A 6,989-nucleotide genomic window follows, 5' to 3' on the forward strand; every position below is an offset into this window, starting at 1 on the left:
GGAGAAATTGAAATGAAATGGCGAATTTTCCAAGGTTTTATATGAGAAGTTTACGCAGATGGGTACACATCCTATTTACGAGAAAACATTTTCTTGAATTTTCGTGAGTTTTCTTGATTTTCTCACATTTTCTTGAAAATATTTTTCGTGAAATTTTGCAACAAAATTCAAGAAAATCAAGAAACCCCACGAAAATTCAGGAAAATATTTTCTCGAAAGTATGCTTTGGATCACTGGACTGTATTGTAATTTCTATATAAATTTCACGTACAATTTTGTTATGAAATTAAGTTGCGGATACGGCATTTATTGGAATACGGCCGCAGTGAAATATTGGTGATCTACTCAACCTACTCATATACAACCTTGGCATATTTGCTTCAGAACTTCCAGATCTAATCACAATTGAATTTTTCAATCCGTGAGCGATTCCCATTTGATTATATCACACTATGATCGCTTCTGTCAATGTAAATTTTAAACGGAGCCCTAAACGGAGTGATTAAATGTAACTGCATGATTTAGCCTTTGAAATACTTACCAAATATATTCATGCTATTTCATTCGTCACATTCCATCGATTCTATACTGAATTCATATAATTTTGGTGCAATCGTGTAATATTTCCAGTTTAGCCTTTTCAATCACTGTTCAACTTGTGGAACCGATGTTCATATTTTGCCAAGTATTTTTCAGTTATTTTTCGCAAACTGTGTACTCACCTTAAAGATCGTTGGATTGGAATTACGGTCAATTAAATTGCACCGGAAGCTACATCTCGAATGAATTTGCAGAAATTTTTAATTTTAATTTTTTTTCTCAAGAGATTGAAAATGTTATTGAAAATGGTATGCAGAACCAATACATGAGATGTACTTAAATCGAAATCAAAATATTTATTTTTGTAATGATACAGTACAACAATTTTTGGATTAAACGAATAATTTGCTAAATAAAAACCCCGCATTCAGTGTTTTGTTGTTGTCTCGAGGAAACGAAACCGAAGTATCACAAATTTCGATACAGAAGCGTCCTTGCTGTATTGTTGTTGAAGAACTTGAATTCGATCGTTAAAAGACCTACCGAAAATACCGTGATCTGGAAATGATAGACGAACGAGAGAAGAACAAAGAGCACAACAAAGAATATTTGAAAAAAAAATCTCAATGTCAAGATTTCACATCGTGAATCTGATTTTAAAAATCGAAACATTCTTTTGGAGCGGAAATATTCGTTCGGGTTCAATATCATTTTGGAAAGTAGACTTAATACATTGATCTAATATTTATGCGTCGAACGAAAAAAAAAAAACGTTCCAATTCGCTTAAACGTTTCGAAACGTAATTGAATAACACTTCTCGTTGGTTGAGAGGCCAAGTTGCAGATTGTTCTATGCCAATTGTTAAGTCATCGTAACTGAGATTCAGTCTTACTCACCACTACAAAAAAACAATAATCTCGATGGAAAGAACATTTTTTTTAAATGTCGCTGCTATCGTCTATAGGTTTCATTCATATTTAAAATCAGAGAGCACTAAAACGAAACGAATATCCGCATCAATTTATAGGTGTCAATTATTTCACTTCCTCTTCCTCCTAGTTTTTCGTGCGTTTTTCTAACAGTGGAGGAATGTATTCGGAACAATAAATTAGGCTACAGTTGGAGGCAGTGAAATTTCAGCAGAAATTTGCTTCAGCTGATTTTGAGCTGATCCACACATACAATGAAAACTGTTTACACGTCTTCACACGGTTGAGAAACACGCACGCGCGCGTGGTTGTGATTCAATCGTATAAAAGGACTCCTCAACTGTTAGACAAATGACAAAATTAGTGATACCACCTCAGTAGTATTACGGTTCTGCTGAAAACCTGCAATAAACGATTCTCACGGATACATCATTAAGTAGGTCTGCAATATGGTTCAACAGTAATACAAACTTGTGGTAAAACGTAGCAAAAATCGAGGGTTAGGTTTCGTTGAGAAAAGGTCTTCAAAAAGAAAATCCTCAGAGAATTTTTAATGATTTTCTCAGGACTTTTAATGATTTAAGAGGATTTTCTTTGCCGTTTGTGCTGGGTTTTCAAGGATTTCCATCAATTTTTCAGGATTTTCTTGTTGAAGCTTTGAGGACTTTCTTGGCTTTCCAAAGATTTTTTTTTGTTGTCTGAGGATTTTCTTCGATTTTTTGAATTTTCTGACGAAAAGATTTTCTTTTTTTCAAAAATTTTCAAATAGCTTTCATCTCTTGCTTCACTATGGACTTTCTACTTTATCAGTTTATCGACCACTCGGAAAAAGTCTTTCAAACTCAAGTCGATTTCGTTCCTTTTGTAGCTCATTTTTTTCCCTCATTTTTATGAGAAGTCACACTTTAATGACTGGATGTGTTTAACGAACGACGTGTAAATGGAATTAGTGAACTTGCAGCAGATCAGAAAAAGTTCGGGAAAATTACTTTTTGGACTGAATGTGTCTTCTCCTTCAATAAATTGTACTTACGATTTCAACAGAATTGGTGCAAAGTGGTGAATTTGGCTCGATAATGTGTTTCAACCTCACTCCCTCAAATACAGGCCGACTGCGGCTTGACTCGTCTTGGACCCACTTATCCTATTTCATCACAATACATGTTGAATTTCGTTGAAAACGCTTCGAAGTTTTGTGGTGAGTTGTGTTTTGCAGGTCGTTTCGGGAACTTAAAACTCATTTGTGGCTCAAAGTGCCGAAATTATCCATATAAATCAAACGCATAACAAAACGTATTCAAACGAGGCGTGAAAGCCGCTGAGACATTTTGTATAGTCGACAGAACAGTGCTTAAATCGGGGTTCAATAATATGATCAGTTGGCAGTAATCTCACCCGATAAATCCAAGACTTTTTGATATTTTCCACCTAAAGTTACATTTCAGCGATTGGTTCCATAATTTAGTTTTAATTATAGCTGCCGTTGGTCAGCATTTTTCACTACTAATTCAAATCATCCAAATTTTACACTTCAAACAGTCTTTGCTATTTATTGAAAAATTCTATAAATACAACTTTGACAAGATGAATATTATGCAATGTAATGTCTTGATGAGTGCTTTTTTGTGCAATACAATATTTCCATAAAGTTTGTTTGTTTTTCGATTTTGGTTAAAACGGGATTACCAATTCCTTCATCGACGTTTTAATAATTTGGGTTTAGAGTTACGCTTGATATTAACAAAACAGCCCCTGATGTCTTCTTACTCGAACAGATTTTTTAGGTTAATTCACGAGCTTTTCTGAGCTTTTGAGGTAGTTTTGAATAATAATTTAGGTAATCCTTACAACCATCGGTAAACGGTGGTGCTCTTTATAGCTACAGGCTCTGTTATACTACATGCAACTTGATGATTGATTGATTTTACCATTTAACGTGTACTGAACTGAAGTAAAATTAAATTAAAGTGCTTTGGGCGCACCCGTAGAAGTAATTCAAATAGGCTCTTATAATGTACATTCCGTAAGCTTTTGTCGTCTCACATTTACATAAATTCAAAATTTTACACAGCCTAAACATCGTTTTGTTATTAGCCTCGAGCCTACGAGCTTTAGCGAGCTTTGAGGGTCAACCGGGCTCCAATGAAAAATTCCAACTTTTTGATGGAGTTCAAGGAAATCTTTTAAATGTCAAAACTAACAAAAGTTCAATTGCACTGTTTAATAAGCTTGCCGTAGCCGAGTAACGGCGTGAATTGTTTATTGTGCTCACAGTCAACTGACTCGGTGATATTGTGCTATGTGTCGGTTCATCTTTCGTTGACGAGTTATTACGGGAATGTTTTTTAAAAGGAAGGCATTTACAGTCTGGGTAAAAATCGTCAAAAACATCTTATTAAACTGCAAAGTCAAAGAAAGTGCCATGTGAAATTTAGAGACTAACGAGGAACATAGAACGCAATTCTCTGTTTGCAATGAACAACCCTTCTGTTCCCTGTAATGAATTGTTTTGTTTGTTTGTTGGAAGACTTTTTGTTAGTTCCTGGAAGCTCGTAATACGAAATTATTAAAATGAGCGCTACGATGCAAATACGTTTGTTAATTTCATGTAGAAATTCAAGGCCCAAATCTTTTCTATAAATTTCTTGATTTTCTCTGATTTTCTGGAAAATGCTTCTGAAGAAATTCGAGAAAGTTTTCAAGAAATTTCAAGAAAATCAAGAAAATTCTCAAAAATTGGCTCTGCCCTACACAGCATGAAATATCTCATATTTTTCATAGAAAACGCTCAGAGTCCACCGCTCCTGCCAATTTCTGCTATTTGCATCATAATGTCGACAAATAATCTTCTGTCGACTTCCACCGTTATCACTTCACTATGCATTAGCAGTGAATTGTAGCTGGTAAGGGTTTTCGAAGGGTGAATGCGAATAGTTAAAATTAAGCAAATTTGTGTTATTTTGGTACCTTTAAAGAAATGCAAATGCTGCGTCGATTAAAGATAATGATTTCAATATAAAGCTCACAGGTTTGCTGAACTGTCTTTTACATTGTTCAATACTGATGTGCACACGGTGAAAATTTTTTTGAATCGGACACACCATTTTTGTTTCCGGACGTTTATGGTGCTATCGATAGGTAATTTCAAGGTGATCATTTCGTAGAAGAAGAATTTTTTTAAAACGACCTCTCCGGCTCGGGACGACTCTAAAAAAATTTCAAAATTTCAAAATCATGACTTTTTCAGAAAATTTTTCCCCGAAATGAAACGACCCGGTCGGTTTTGATCTAATGGTAGTTTGTAGAGAATTGACAGACGATTCTAATAAAAGTATCGTCGGGTCGAAAGGTTGTAGTTGTGAGTCAGGGTGAGGCATCAAAGTCCAATTTTATGGTTTTGTCAATGAGCACCCCAACCGATTTTTCATTTTATTGGCTTAAAATGAAGGCTAGCATATCCCATTTAACATATCAAAAAATTGGGAGGGGGTTTTTCAATTTTTTCAACAAATCTTAAAAAACTTTCTTATGGGTGCCCACAGTCCTGAGATTTTTTAATGGAAATGTATGGGAAGTTCTCCTAAAAATTAAATTAATTGCTATGTACTGGTTGTCTCTAGTCTACCGAATTATATGCACTAACTAGAAATTTAACATTTTTACTTTGGGAATGTGGACAACTTTGACTGATTTTCTCACCATCGGGAAGCTTTCTGGTCATGTCTAGCTCATCCACTGCTGGGTATAGCTTCATTTGCTACTATATCTCATAGCCTTTTAGACCGCACCTTTCCAAAAATACCAAACTTGCCCTATTCCCTATCTGGATTGTATTCTGTACGATGTCAAATATGTTGGTAAGTCGACCTACTCGAATGATTTTTGAGGAAGTTTGTTATTTCCAATTTTAACCGAAATAAAGTTACAAATTATGTCAAATAAGGTTGTTATGGACTCATTTAATGAAGTTCACATGCAAGGTGATACATTCTGATATCTCCTAAAACTTTCAGCAGTCATTCAGTGACCAGAAGTACTCAATGATCTTTATGTCTATAGACCTGAACTTTGTCAAGAAATATCAGAATATATCACCTTGCATGTGAACTTCATTAAATGAGTCCATAACAACCTTATTTGACATAATTTGTAACTTTATTTCGGTTAAAATTGGAAATAACAAACTTCCTCAAAAATCATTCGAGTAGGTCGACTTACCAACATATTTGACATCGTACAGAATACAATCCAGATAGGGAATAGGGCAAGTTTGGTATTTTTGGAAAGGTGCGGTCTAAAAGGCTATGAGATATAGTAGCAAATGAAGCTATACCCAGCAGTGGATGAGCTAGACATGACCAGAAAGCTTCTTCCCGATGGTGAGAAAATCAGTCAAAGTTGTCCACATTCCCAAAGTAAAAATGTTAAATTTCTAGTTAGTGCATGTAATTGTTCGGTAGACTAGAGACAACCAGTATATAGCAATTAATTTCATTTTTAGGAGAACTTCCCATACATTTCCATTAAAAAATCTCAGGAATGTGGGCACTCATAAGAAAGTTTTTTAAGATTTGTTGAAAAAATTGAAAAACCCCCTCCCAATTTTTTGATATGTTAAATGGGATATGCTAGCCTTCATTTTAAGCCAATAAAATGAAAAATCGGTTGGGGTGCTCATTGACAAAACCATAAAATTGGACTTTGATGCCTCACCCTGACTCACAACTACAACCTTTCGACCCGACGATACTTTTATTAGAATCGTCTGTCAATTCTCTACAAACTACCATTAGATCAAAACCGACCGGGTCGTTTCATTTCGGGGAAAAATTTTCTGAAAAAGTCATGATTTTGAAATTTTGAAATTTTCTTAGAGTCGTCCCGAGCCGGAGAGGTCGTTTTAAAAAAATTCTTCTTCTACGAAATGATCACCTTGAAATTACCTATCGATAGCACCATAAACGTCCGGAAACAAAAATGGTGTGTCCGATTCAAAAAAATTTTCACCACACGTAAAAAATCCCACTTTTGTATCTAAGCTGTTCTTCTTGGTTTCTATGATTTCTGACATTTGTCATCTGAAATTCCATACGAAGTGAGACAAAACAGAGAAATAGCACAACAGTAACAGCTTGGATGCGCAATCCCACTTGTACGTGGGCAAAGGCAGTATACGAAAAATTTATCCGGTCCAACCCGAATATCTCTAATTAACATTGTTGTACAGAAAAAGAGAGTCCCCTTGAATCAATGAGACGTAGACCGCGACAACACAAATTTGTCTAAAAAAAACTTTTAAAACTAAAAAACGTACAAAATTGGAATTTCACATGGACTTTATATCACAGAACATTTAACTAGAAATGACTGACCACTCTTAATTGAATTGGTAGATTGTGTATCGATTCCATTAACATTTTGTTTTTTTAATTGACATTAATCCTGTATGTGTAGTACAATTATGCGTCCTGTCTGACATGAATAACTAACTAAAAATGAAATGAAAATATTTTAATATT

This window comes from Bradysia coprophila, assembly GCF_014529535.1.
Source record: "Bradysia coprophila strain Holo2 chromosome X unlocalized genomic scaffold, BU_Bcop_v1 contig_38, whole genome shotgun sequence".
Taxonomy (NCBI): domain Eukaryota; kingdom Metazoa; phylum Arthropoda; class Insecta; order Diptera; family Sciaridae; genus Bradysia; species Bradysia coprophila.